Source organism: Petaurus breviceps, unplaced genomic scaffold, assembly GCF_028583685.1.
Source record: "Petaurus breviceps papuanus isolate PSGF00001 unplaced genomic scaffold, PetGlider_PUasm1.0 90564, whole genome shotgun sequence".
Taxonomy (NCBI): domain Eukaryota; kingdom Metazoa; phylum Chordata; class Mammalia; order Diprotodontia; family Petauridae; genus Petaurus; species Petaurus breviceps.
In genome coordinates, this window is record NW_027187275.1 from 1,563,983 (window position 1) to 1,576,993 (window position 13,011).

A 13,011-nucleotide genomic window follows, 5' to 3' on the forward strand; every position below is an offset into this window, starting at 1 on the left:
TCAGAATTAGACTGGAGCAAATGGAAGCTAATGACTTCATGAGAAGTCAAGATACTATTAAACAGATCCAAACAAATAAAAAAAATAGAAGGAAATGTGAAATATCTCAATGGAAAAACCACTGACCTGGAAAATAGATCCAAGAGAAATAATTTAAAAATTATTGGACTACCTGAAAGCCATGATCTGAAAAAGAACCTAGAAATCATCCTTCAAGAAATTCTCAAGGAAAATTGCCCTGATATTTTAGAACCAGAAGGCAAAATAGAAATTGAAAGAATTCACTGATCACCTCTTGAAAAAGCTCCCCAAAAGAAAACTCCTAGGAATATTTTAGCCAGGTTCTGGAATTCCCAGGTCAAGGACAAAATTTTACAAGCAGCCAAGAAAAAGCAATTTGAATATTATGTAAGCACAACCAGGATAACACAAGATCTAGCAGCTTCTACATTAAGGGATTTGAGGACTTGGAATATGGTATTCTGGAGGTCAAAGGAGCTAGGATTAAAACCAAGAATCACCTACCCAGCAAAACTGAGTATAATGTTTCAGGCAAATATGTGGGTATTCAATGAAATAGAGGACTTTTGAGCATTTTTTATGAAAAAATCTGAGTTAAATAGAAAATTTGACACTCAAATATAAGAAGAAAGAGAAGCATGAGAAGGTAAATAGGGAAAAGGAATCACAAGGAACTCATCAAAGTAGAACTATTTACATTCCTACATGGAAAAATGATAATTGTAACTTATGAAACTTTGCTCAGTATGAGGATAGTTGAAAGGAATATAAATGTGTGTATATGTATATATAAACACATATATATGTATGTTTGTATACATACATATATGTCTATATAGGAGGGTATATGTGAGTATGAATACATATGTGAGTGTGTATATATGTGTGTACATGTATACATAGAGGGCACAGGATCAATTGAATAGGAAGGGATGATATCTAAAAAATAAAATTAAGAGGTGAGAGAGGAATATAATGAGAGGAGATAGGGAGAGACAGAATAAGGTAAATTATATAAAAGAGGCAAGGGTAAACTGTTACAATGGAGGGGAAGAACAAGAAGGCAAAAGGGAATGGGTCAAACTTACTCTCATTGAATTTGGCTTAAGGAAGGAATAACATACACACTCAATTGAGTATCTTACCCTACAGGAAAGTAGGGGAGAAGGGGATAAAGGTGGGGATGATGGATGGGAGGGCAGACTGGGGGGGGGGAGGGTAGTTAGAATCACACACTTTTGATAAGGGACAGGGTCAAAGTAGAAAGCAGAGCAGTGGGGGACAGGATAGGATGGAGGGAAATATAGTCAGTCTTTCACAATATATCCATTATGTAAATGTTTTGCATAACTACACATGTACAACTTATATTGAATTGCTTATCTTCCCAGTAAGGTTGGGTGACGAGGGACAAGGGAAAGAATCTGGAATTCAAAGTTTTAAAATCAAATATTTAAGATAAATTATTATTATTTTCATGCAACTGAGAAATAAGATATACAGGCACTGGGGTATAGAGATCCATCTTGCCCTATTGGAAAGTTGGAGGGGGTATGAAGGAGGATATAGGAGAGAGAAGATTGGGGGAGGGGTTATTCAGTGGGATCACTGTTTTGCGGTGGTGGGTAGGGGAAAGACGGGGAGAAAATGTGTAACTCAAAGTCTTGTGGAAATGAATGTTGTAAACTAAAAATAAACCAAAAAATACAAAAAAATAAAATGTTACACCTAAAAAAATATAGATAGCCCCATCTGGTCTTTGGACCTTGATATTTAATAACACTTGGGCACATAGTTGTATGCATGTATGCCATGGGGCACACCAAAATTCTACAGCAGGGATGGGGACCCTGTGACATAGAGGCCTCATATGACCTTCTAGGTCCTTGGGTGAGGTCTTTTGACCGAGTCCAAGTTTTGCAGAACAAATCCTTTTAAGGGCATTTATTTTATGAAGTTTAGATTCAGTTAAAGGGTCATACTTGAGGACCTTGAGGGCCACATGTGGCCTCGATGTCGCAGATTCCCCACTCCTGTCACAGACCTGAACTCTCTTTATTTCAATATCTTTTTAGAAATTTGTGCTTGATTTTTCTTTTTCACAAAATGAAAAAAATAATGCTTACTTAATTTGTATTATGATGACATATACTTGTCAGCTAAGTACTCATATGAAAAAAGCAGTACAGTGTAAAGTATTAATATTTAGTCATAATAAATAGTGTGGTTATGATGGTCTTTGATATTTGCTTTAACCACTTGTTAGTACAATCAGCCCTTTGAAGTCTACAGGATCATCACTGACCCTACCAAAGCTTTTGACACCATCATTAGGAGAAGACTATTAGTTAATTCATTAGCTCTGGTTTGCAAGAGAAGTTAAGTAAGCCTTGCAATTGGCAAACAAAGAAAGGGTGGCCATATTAGAATGTATGCTATATACCCACACTATTTAATAGAAGAAGGCCCTCATTCTTGCTATCTGTGTTCATGAGTGTATTCTCTGCCATCTTTTTTTCTCTTGCACCATCAATCTTTTCCTTTCCATGAGCTCCTTCTACTCTACCTTGTCAAGAATTTAACTCAACACACATATATAAAACACCTATTGTGTGCTGAGCACAGGGGAAGATCTAAAGTTTCCAAGTGATATAATTTCTGCCCTCGTGGAATTTAGAGTTTAGTAACTAGTGCAGGTAGTAATGACTGAACAAGATCAGGGGCAGCTAGATTGCATATGGATATAGCACCCAACCTGGAGTCTGGCCTCTTCTTCCTGAGTTCCAGTCTTTCTTCACCACTTGCTGACTGTGTAACCCTGTCACTTATTGCTGTTTGCCCCAGTTTCCTCATCTATAAAATGGAAAACCACTCTAATGTCTTTGCCAAGAATACTCCAAATGGGGTAACGAAGAGTCAGCCATGACAAAAAAAGACGGAGGCAGGTAGCATGCATCTGTACATATGTGAGCAAGCACACACATCCACTCACACACACACACACATAGCTACAGTATAAGACACTCACACACACACACATACACATAGCTACACTATAAGACAGTAAACAATTTTATTAGAAAGGAATATTCAAAGTGCTTTATTCTAGGAGGGAAAGGTTATTACCAAATAGTGAATCAGGGAAGATTATCTGGAGTAGGTGGCCTTGAATGTCATATCTGCACTATAAGGATAGATAGGAAAATCAGCAAGTAGGTCAGAGGCCTGAGAGACTGTGATTGGTGGAATTCCATAGAGAAAAGTATAAAACGTATAGAGACAGGAAATTGCTAGATTGTGTATAGCTGCTTGGGTTGAAGCATACAGTATATTAAGGGGTGTACTATAAAGTCAAACCAGAGAGACAAAGTATTAGCTTCAGTAGGGACTTGGTTGATTGGCAAAAACACCCACACAGTACTTGATAGGCAATGGGTACTCATCAAAAGTTTTTGAGCCCAGGAATGACATGAAGAGGTCTGTGCATAAGTAAGATTAGGTCTGGCAGTGCTATGACTAGAAGTTTTGAGAAAGAATGGTGTGGACATTTTTTCAGTAATCCAGATGGGCCTTTTACTAGCTCCTCCTTGCTGGAAATGGAATATGGGTAGGAGACATTGCTTATGAATATATTCAGGCGCTGTCTTTCCTTAAAAAATGAGCAAACACTCATAAGGAAACACAAGAAATATTTTGACCTTGCTGTCATCTCAAGCTTCAATTCTGTCCCTCTTCTTTGTGTCAGCACCAACTTTCTATAGAAGGTATTTTATCCATACTGCCTCTATTTCCTCTCCATTTGTTTATTTTGCTTTCCCAGGTAATCTGATAGAATTTGGCAAATAAAACCAATGATAAATGACATGTATAGTATTTTAAGGCTTGTGAAAGACTTTGCATGTTTCATTCACTTGATCTTCAAAAAAACCCCAAACAAATCATGTGAGGTAGGGGCTATTATTATACCCATTTTTACAAATGAGGAAATTTTGGCTTTGGAAGGCAGTGACTTCCCTGGGTCATTGAATGGCCAAGAAGCATCTGAATATAGGGCTTCCTGATTATGAGTTCAGCCTTCTATCCACCATAAAATGTTGTCTCTCATGAAGGTTGTGGATAATCTCCTAATTACTGAGTCTAACAGCTTTTTTCCTCTTTATCCTGACCTACTCCTCTGAGACAGTTGTCACCGCTGATTATCTCTTACTTGAAATTGTTTTCACTGTTGGATTTCATGATTCTAGTCTATACTATAGTGGTCTTCTTCCCACTTTTGACTCTTTTTCCATCTTTTCTGATGACTTCCATTGCCTATCCCCTAAAAATAGGTCTCCCTAAGGTAACGACCTCTTCTTTCCCTCTTTCTATGGCAATAGAGAATAATTACCTGTCATTAAGGTGTAGAAGGGATTCCTGTTTAGGCACAGGCTTGACTAGATAGCATCTGAAGTCACTTCCAACTCTGATTTTCTGTGATTCCGTGATTTTATTGTAACTTCATCTATCATATCTATATGCTTAGTCCTCAAATTAGTAACTTGGTTTCTGACTTCTTTTTTGGGTTCTAGTCTTATGTTTCTAACTGCCTGATAGAAATAGATATTGATCTAGGACTATGAGGGACTTTAGAGGCCATCTAGTCCAACTCCTTTTCATGGTGGAGGAAGAGGAGACCCAGAGAGATTAAGTGCCTTTCCAAGGGACATGTAAGTAGTAACTGGCAGGGCTCTGGCATTCAAACTCAGGTCTGGTGACACCAACAAACACTCCATGTTCTTCACAAAACTCTTCACTAAAGCTACCTCATTTAGGTATCCATGTGTTCAGCTGGAATTCATCATGTCCCAAACTCAACTCTTCATCTTTTGGTCCAAATCAATACTTTGTCCATTCTATCATGCTTCTTGTCAACCAGGCTCAACACTGTGGTAATATCATTGGTTTCTCCTTATTTCATCCACACGTATCTGTCCCCTTCTTTTGATCCTTAATGCAAGCATTCTAGTTCAGGTCTGAAATATTTTTCTCCTGCACTATTATAACAATCTTCCAAATGATGTCCTTGACTTTACTCATTCCACCCATCTGCTTGCATGGAAGCAGGATGTGGGTAGAGCTGTGTAGGAAGCACAAGAAGGAAGGCAACATTTAGATATGGCATGGTCCCTGTCTTCATGAAGCTTACATTTTAGTAAGAGGAAATCACACACACATATACGTGTACCATATATATATATATATATATATATATATATACATATATCACATAAATATATAGTATAAGATAATTGTTCTAGAGAGAGACTGCTAGATTAAAAGTGAGAGGAACTAGTTTCAAGTTCAATCAACAGTAATTCATTAAGTTTTTACTATGTGCTAGACAGTGTATTAAATTTGGGGGAACCAAAAATGGAAAAAAAAAACCCAGCCCCTGTCCTCAAAAAGCTTACATTCTAATGGAGGAGAGAGCATGTACAAAAATAGGCATCTACAAGATACATAGGATGTCTTCAAAATCTTAGTGCCATTTTAAACTCTAATAGTTTAACAACAGCACTGAGACTTTTGGGACATCCCACAAATAGTGTGGATACAAGGTAACTTGAGAGAGGAAGATACTAGAAATTGGGGAGATTAGAAAAGGCATATATCAGAAAAGTTGGCATTTGAATTGAATTTTGAAGGAAAATAGAGATTTAAAGAGGCAGAGGTGAAGAGGGATAGCATTCCAGGCATAGAAGATAGCTGAAATCTGTGTGACTGTAGCAGCAAGCACCCCAAGCATCCTCAGGGTTTGCTGCCAATACAGGTTCTTAGATTGCTTTGTTAAAGGAAAGCAACTCAAAATGGGTTAACAAGCTTACTTTAATTAGTCAGACATATATCGTTTACCTTGTTCAGGGGAAAAGGTCGGCACCCCGAACTTCAAAGTACACGGACAGAATTATCAAGACAGAAACAGATCTAGTAGACAGATTTCAAACTGTCCAACCATTACATCCATACCCAGTCAACATCTGGGTTTCAACATCTGGGTTTTTTCAAAGCCGGGGGGCTCAGGACAATGGCTTCCCAGAATCCACATCAAATCACAGAACACTTCTCAAAGTGAGCCCCCAAAACAAAGCTACACATCAGGGCTTATATAGCCTTCTCCTGGCTCAGAGAATGTAACAACCTTATTGACTCACTGGCCAATCAAGAAGTATCTACTGAAAAACAAGCCTCCCACCCCAGGCTCCAGGTGCACTTTAGCCTAGGGGCAGGAAAGATCTTCAAAATTTACATTCCCATTACAGTGACCTAAGCGTCAGTTAATTTCTCTGTCTCTGTTTCCTAGACTGAAGTGACTTAAGGGATGCCTTACAACCCTAAAGCTATGATTCTAAATTTCAGACATACTTTGCATACCAGCAAGCTGGGAGGGATGAGCACAAGTAATGGTTGCTTTTGATGCTTTATGGACATTCAAAGATCTGCATTCATTTTGTTTTATTTTTCCATTTTATTTATTAAGAAGCTTTTGAATTTAGAACTAAGAGGGAACTCAATTCTCAAGCCCTTGCTATAGGAAAAGGAATGCCTAAGCATCAAGAAAAGTCACTTGCCCCATTTAGGGGAGCTATCTCTGAATGAAGACTCCACCAAGTATAGTAGGAAGGTACTAGATGCAGGGGTGGGGAACCTCTGGCCTCAAGGCCACTTGTGGCCTTCTAGGTCCTTAAGTGCCGTCGTTTAACTGAATCCAAACTTCACAGAACAAATCCCACTCTATGAAGTTTGGATTCAGTCAGAGGGCTGCACTTGAGGACCTAGAGGACCACATGTGACCTTGAGGCTGCAGGTTCCCTACCCCTGTAACTAGAAAAAGACAGAGGTCTGATAGTCTGGGGGAAGACCAGGCATTGTCCAGCTCCCTTAGTCAGGAAAACTTAATCTGCAGAAAGTACAGTGAGGCCAAACTGCCATCATCAAGTTATTGGCCTACTAAAAAAAATCTTCTGTGGTTCTCCATCATATATCAAATAAAATATAAACTCCTGATTCTGGCATTCAAAGTTCTCCCTAATCTTGCTCCAGTATTAATAAATAAGGGGGTGAAAAAGGGAACAGATAGTACTGTGTGGCATAGATTGCTGGAGTTGGAGTTAAAAAGACCTAGTTTCAAATCCAGCTAGCTTCATAAATATTTTGTGTGGTGTGGTGTAGTGTGGGGTGGTGTGTGTTTGTATGTGTGTGTGTGTGTGTGTGTGTGTGTGTGTGTTTATTCAGAGGGATCTCATGTAAATCACTTAAGTTCTGAGTTTCATCCAACTCTCTAAGGCTATAAATGATATCTGGGTTGCAATCTGCTTCAGCAGAAGTTCTCACACCAACAAAATCACAGGTCCTTTGGGTCTTTACATGATGTCCTTTCCCCTTTAATGTTGCGAGCTCTTCAAGAATAACTTCTGACATATCTATCCTGTTCTCAGCCATTATTTTTTAAATGACTGGTTCCCTTCCCAAATCTGCCTTTGTGTTATGAAACCCTTATTTTTGATCATGCACTTAACGTCCACAGATTCTTGCTCAAGACTCCCCAAATCCTTTGCAGCACATTATGGTTCGTTTCGGAGAGTATCATTTGAATTATTTCACCAGAAATGGTGAATAGCCATCAGGTGTGATGTCTTACCAAGTTCTCCTATATACATACACACCCTAGAAAGACAGTGAACTACTTGGTTGTTAATTTCCAGAAAATAATAACTTCAGAAACTGCCATGACTAAGACATGCATCCCCGAGTGGCCAAACCTCTGGTGATGATCACCTGTATTTAGCCATACCATTCCTCATTCAGCAGATGCAATCTGTTGTCAGATCTCTTTATGAAGTCTTTCCACTTTCAAAAAGTATATATCCCATTGCCTTTGAGAACCCAGAGTTATATCTAAGCCATAATGAGGCATTTGGAGTGGAAATTTGGGGAGGAACTAAGGAGTATATAAAACAGGAACCTGAAATCCAAATCAGTGCATGTAAATATGATTATAATTTCTCCAGGGTTTAAAGTTGAAGTGGCATGAAGGTGATGATAGGGAGTCAGAGAAAGGTGATATTAGTGAAAAAAAGATTTTGTTGTTGGACTTAGAAAGAAGGTCAGCTAAGTTGACCTGAGCAGTAAGTAACTAGGCCTCTTTTTAAAACCAGCCTAATAAAACCTTTATGTTTTCTTTCACGGTCCATTTTAATGTCTTTTGGTATTAGGGGGGAAAAAACACACTTTCCAATCAAGTGACCTGGGCACCCAACTTTACTTCTTAGAAACCAACTTCCATGCCCTTGCCAACTGGATGACATTGAGTCAGAATCATTTCTCCTTTCCTGGTGTGACTGGAAGTGTAAATTAAGAAAGTACCTTCTCTCTTTTCCTGCCCTTCCATTTTCCATCCCTTAGACCCTGTCTCTTCATCCAATTCCAATTCTGCTAATCTCTGGACCATGAAAAGGAGTGATGCTGTTTAGGAGATTCTACTGGATGTTGATATCACAAACATCCACACCATTCTGAAAATAGATTTAATTTGGCTCCATTTCTTAGTAGGGGAATTTAAAAAAAAAAAAATCAAAGTTGGAATCAGTGCGATAAGGAGCTATGTACATCTCTGGCTCCCTGCTTGGCATTTCACAGAAATAAGTGGGTGCTGGATATAGTAAGAGATCTCCCTGCACACACACACTCTCAGTAAACTTGCACACATTTTTGGGTGCCTGTATCTTTATAGTCGATATGGACATCATTTAAAAGGCAATGCCAAGCACATCCATTAAAGCAGAGGGCAGTCTCGTACAATAGGCACCAGGTTGTGCCTGTCTCCATGTGAGAAGGCACTGAAGGCATCTGGGGCTTCTCTGCTGTGGCTTATTTTCCATTGTCCCAGAGCCCAACTGAAGACTGCTTTCAGAGAGCACACAACTATGCAAATTTGCAAAGGGAATTTCCTCCAAAAGGAGCTACCTCTCCTGCTTCAGTGACAGTGGGGTTCACGCTAGAAACACATTCAATTCCACACAGTAATAGTCCTTTAATAACAGATGAAAATATGGTTTATGGTGTATGTTGATAACTAAATGCTTATCCCATATATAGAAATTCAAATAATTGGAATTTCTCATAGCCCGGATCCAGTTGAGCCCACTGGAGAATACCTTGATATAGAAGGTTAAAATCAATAGACCGTGTTTTGGTTATTTTTCAGAAGATGTCTGCTATATGTTTAATATACTATATTTGTATTATGGGCTCAGGTTCCTGTAAATCTGAGGTCTCTCTTTCTTGAATGAATGAGGAGATAAGCAATTGAATTTGAAAGATACTTTATACAACAGAAAAGCAATTTTGTTCCCGGTTATCAGAGGGCAAGAAGTGAACTAGCAATTGAATACTAAATATTTTTAACCCTTGAGATTCTAGTTTGTCCTGGGTTTGTGAAAGCTTCTGGTTTTGTAAATTTCAGCTATTGTGCTTTACAATAAAAATGTATGTCATTGAAAGTCACAGTGATTTAAAATCATTATCTTTTCCCATTTTCTCTCTTGCACACTGATAATGAGTGATATTATAATAAAGGAGATATGGAATGTATAAACAGCTTCCATGGAGCCAGGGAAGGTTGGGTTCAAGACTAACTTCTGGCACATAATGACTGTGTGATCCTGGGCTAGTTGTTTAACTTTTTGGTGTTCTAGGCAACTTGCTAAGACTAAGTTGTAGAGAAAATGCTGCATGGGTTAACACTCACCTTTTTGGGTGAACCTTTGGTGACCGGTATGGTCCACTCAGCCTGGTCCTTATAGTCAGTGACCTCCAAAAACATAGAACCTATAGTCATAAAGCCCAATGGAAAGTGACTTTGGGAAAGCCTGCTTTAGATCTTCCAGAGCTCTACCCTGTTTTGAACCCAATTTGAAAGAGGTGAAGCTGCAGGTGACTTGGTAAATGGGAGTCAGGTAGAAAATATGGGTTCTTCAAAACCAAGAGTTCAGAGAGGGCTCTTGGTTTCCATTTTAGATCAGTAGTTTATGCTGAACTGTGTCAGAATCCTGAGTTTCCTCCATCCACTAGACTTCCTAAAAATTAACCGGGTGGGCTAGATCCTGGATTTCCTTAGGGTTGATAACCTTATCAAGATCTAGACAGACTACTACTGTGTCCTGCTCTCACCTGGTCAATATCATGTTATCACTGTAGCGGTATATGTCAGTGCCCTCAGGAAGGCAGACCTCTTTCAGGTCTCTGAACACTGTAATGTGGCAATAAGAGGGAGAGTTCAGATAGCCCTGGGAAAGGATAGTAGAAATATACCCTATTTCCTTCCCAGATGAGAAAAAACTCTTTTTGACTGACCAAGGAAGCCATAAGAATAGAGAGCCACAGGAATAAAGAAAAAGCATTAATGAGGAGTGAGCTAAGTAACCCCCTATCACTCACCCTCGACTGAAACTACCTGATCAGGGATAGCTATTGTGATGAACTGGTGACTTTATGGAAGGGGCGGTAATCTGCCTTTTTCATAGATTACATAGGTTTGCTGTAAGGGGAGCTAGTATAATGAAGTATTCTATCTTCCTTCATCAGCATTAATAAGGAAAAAATATAGTTTACCTCCCTGGGTACTGACATTGTTTAATGTTAACTACATAGGATGGTTTAGCAATTTCAAGGTTTTCCATTGGTCCTACCCCCAATATAGGTCACTGAAGGGATGCGCACAAATATTGACTGCAAAAAAGCTCATTTATTCCTTCTATTCATGCTCCGTCCTTTATACCCTGCTCTGAATGATACCAGTAGGGCAGGGGTTGGAGGGCTCCTGTCTCTTGACTTGAGGAAACAGATCACCTAGTGCATAAGTATGACATGGTAGTGATGGGTGATTTTAATTGTACTAGATATATTCTGGAGCTCTCTTCCTCTCTCTTTCCCTCTCTCATCTTAGAGAAGAACAGTTAATAATTTCTTGTGTTGCCTTAATAGTAATTTCATTTTTCAAATGTTTGAAGAAATAATGAGTACTATCATCATGGACCCAATTCTCACTAACAAGGAAAAATTGAATCCTTGTAAGATAAAGGAGGGTGGACATCATATCATTATCCTTGTAAGATAAAGGAAGTGGACATCATATCTTAGAACTGTGATAGAGAAGAGAGAAGAGGTAGCCATGCACCAGAGATTTTGGGAGAACAGATTTCACATGCTTAGGGAAAGGATGGACAGGCTCTCATGGACTAAAATTCTATGGGGATATTAGTCCAGAATGGGAAACTCTTAAGGATGAAATTCTGAAGGCACAAAGTGAAATAATTATTTTGAGGAGGGAAAGAGGGACTTGTTTAAAGAGAATCATATGGATCTTTAGGGAACTCATCAACTAAGCTCAATTTTATAGGGATTGAAATAAGGTAAGTAATAAAGAATGAATTAAAAAGCAAGGCACAGTCTTGTAAAAAAAAAAGTATTGCCAAGCACTAAAGTTGAAGGTGGTAAGAAAATGAAGAGAACTAATATACACACACACACACACACACACACACAATCTCTGTAAGTTATAAAAGGGAAAAAGAGAAACAAGATAGCATCTGTAAGATGTTGATTATGTAATAATAATAATAGCGAGCATTTACAAATGCTTTAAAGTATTCAAAGTGCTTTACCTACATTAAGGGATTTGATCTTGACAACAACCTAGGGAGGTAGGTGCTATTTTATTATTGCTATTTTACAGATAAGAAAACTGAGGCACAGAAAAGTGATTCGCCCAGAGTCACACAGATAATGTATCAGAGACAGGCTTGGAAATCCGGCCTTCTTGATTCCAAGTCTCCTACTTTAACTACTGTTCCACTTGAGCACCCATATATGATAGCAACAAGACTGAACTGCTCAACTCATAGTTTGTTTCTGTTTTCTTTTAGGGGGAGAGAAATTCTTGGATGGGGAAAGACAACAAAAATGACTAATCATGAGATAAAGGGATAATAAGAGATCACTTACCTGCCCTTGTTAATTTCAAGCCAGTAGGTCCAAATGAATGACAACTCATAGGAGTTAAAATGAAAGAACTAGAAGGTGCAATTATTGAACCATTGTTGATTTTTGGAAGATCATGGAGGAACAGTTAGGTGCCACAGTACTAATGAAGGCCAACTGCAATGATTTATAGAGAAGGGAAGAAACTGGAATGTGAAAATATGTGTGTTCAATTCAATGCCTAGATAATTCTAGAATGAATTCATAAGTGACAATTTGTGAGAATCTAGAATATCAAGAAATATAAACTGTGATCACAAAGACAGGATGGCTTTACCAAGGACAGGTCATGTTAGAGGAACTTCATTCCCCTTTATCAAAGGTCTACACTGATAGGTCAGGGACATTGTTCACCTAGGTTTTAAGAAAGCCCTTGACAAAGTAGCTCCTGAGGACAAGAGGGATTCATTTTTAACAATGTGCTGTTAAATATTTTCTTTTTTTTTTCTTAAAGCAATTGGGTTTAAGTAACTTGCCCAAGGTTACATGGCCATTTTGTTTGTGTGTGTGTGTGTGTGTGTGTGTGTGTGTGTGTGTGTGTGTGTGTGTGTGTGTGTGTGTGTGTGTGTGTTAAGTATCTGAGTCCAGACCAATCCTGGGTCCTCCTGACTCTGGGGCCAGCGCTCTTACTCACTGCGCCACCTAGCCACCCCTCTGCTGTTAAATATTTTGATCAATGAAGTGGACAAAATCATAAATAACAAAGTAAACAAGTAACTCACATTTATATAGCCATTCAAAGTTGCAAAGCACTTCACAAAAATTATCTTATTTTCTGATGACATATATGTTATCTAAATTTGGGTTATGTTATCTAAATTATCCAGTGTCTCAAAAGTCTTAGGAAGATTCTTTGTCCTGAATTCAAATTCAGCCTTAGACTGTATGAGTTATGTGACCCTGGATGAGTCA

General features: G+C 38.6%; 1 protein-coding gene across 1 annotated transcript in view; it reads left to right on the forward strand.

Moving 5' to 3' along the window:
- Positions 1–13,011, forward strand: part of RWDD3 (RWD domain containing 3) — an 835,110-nt gene that overhangs the window by 796,834 nt on the left and 25,265 nt on the right. The window lies entirely within an intron of this gene.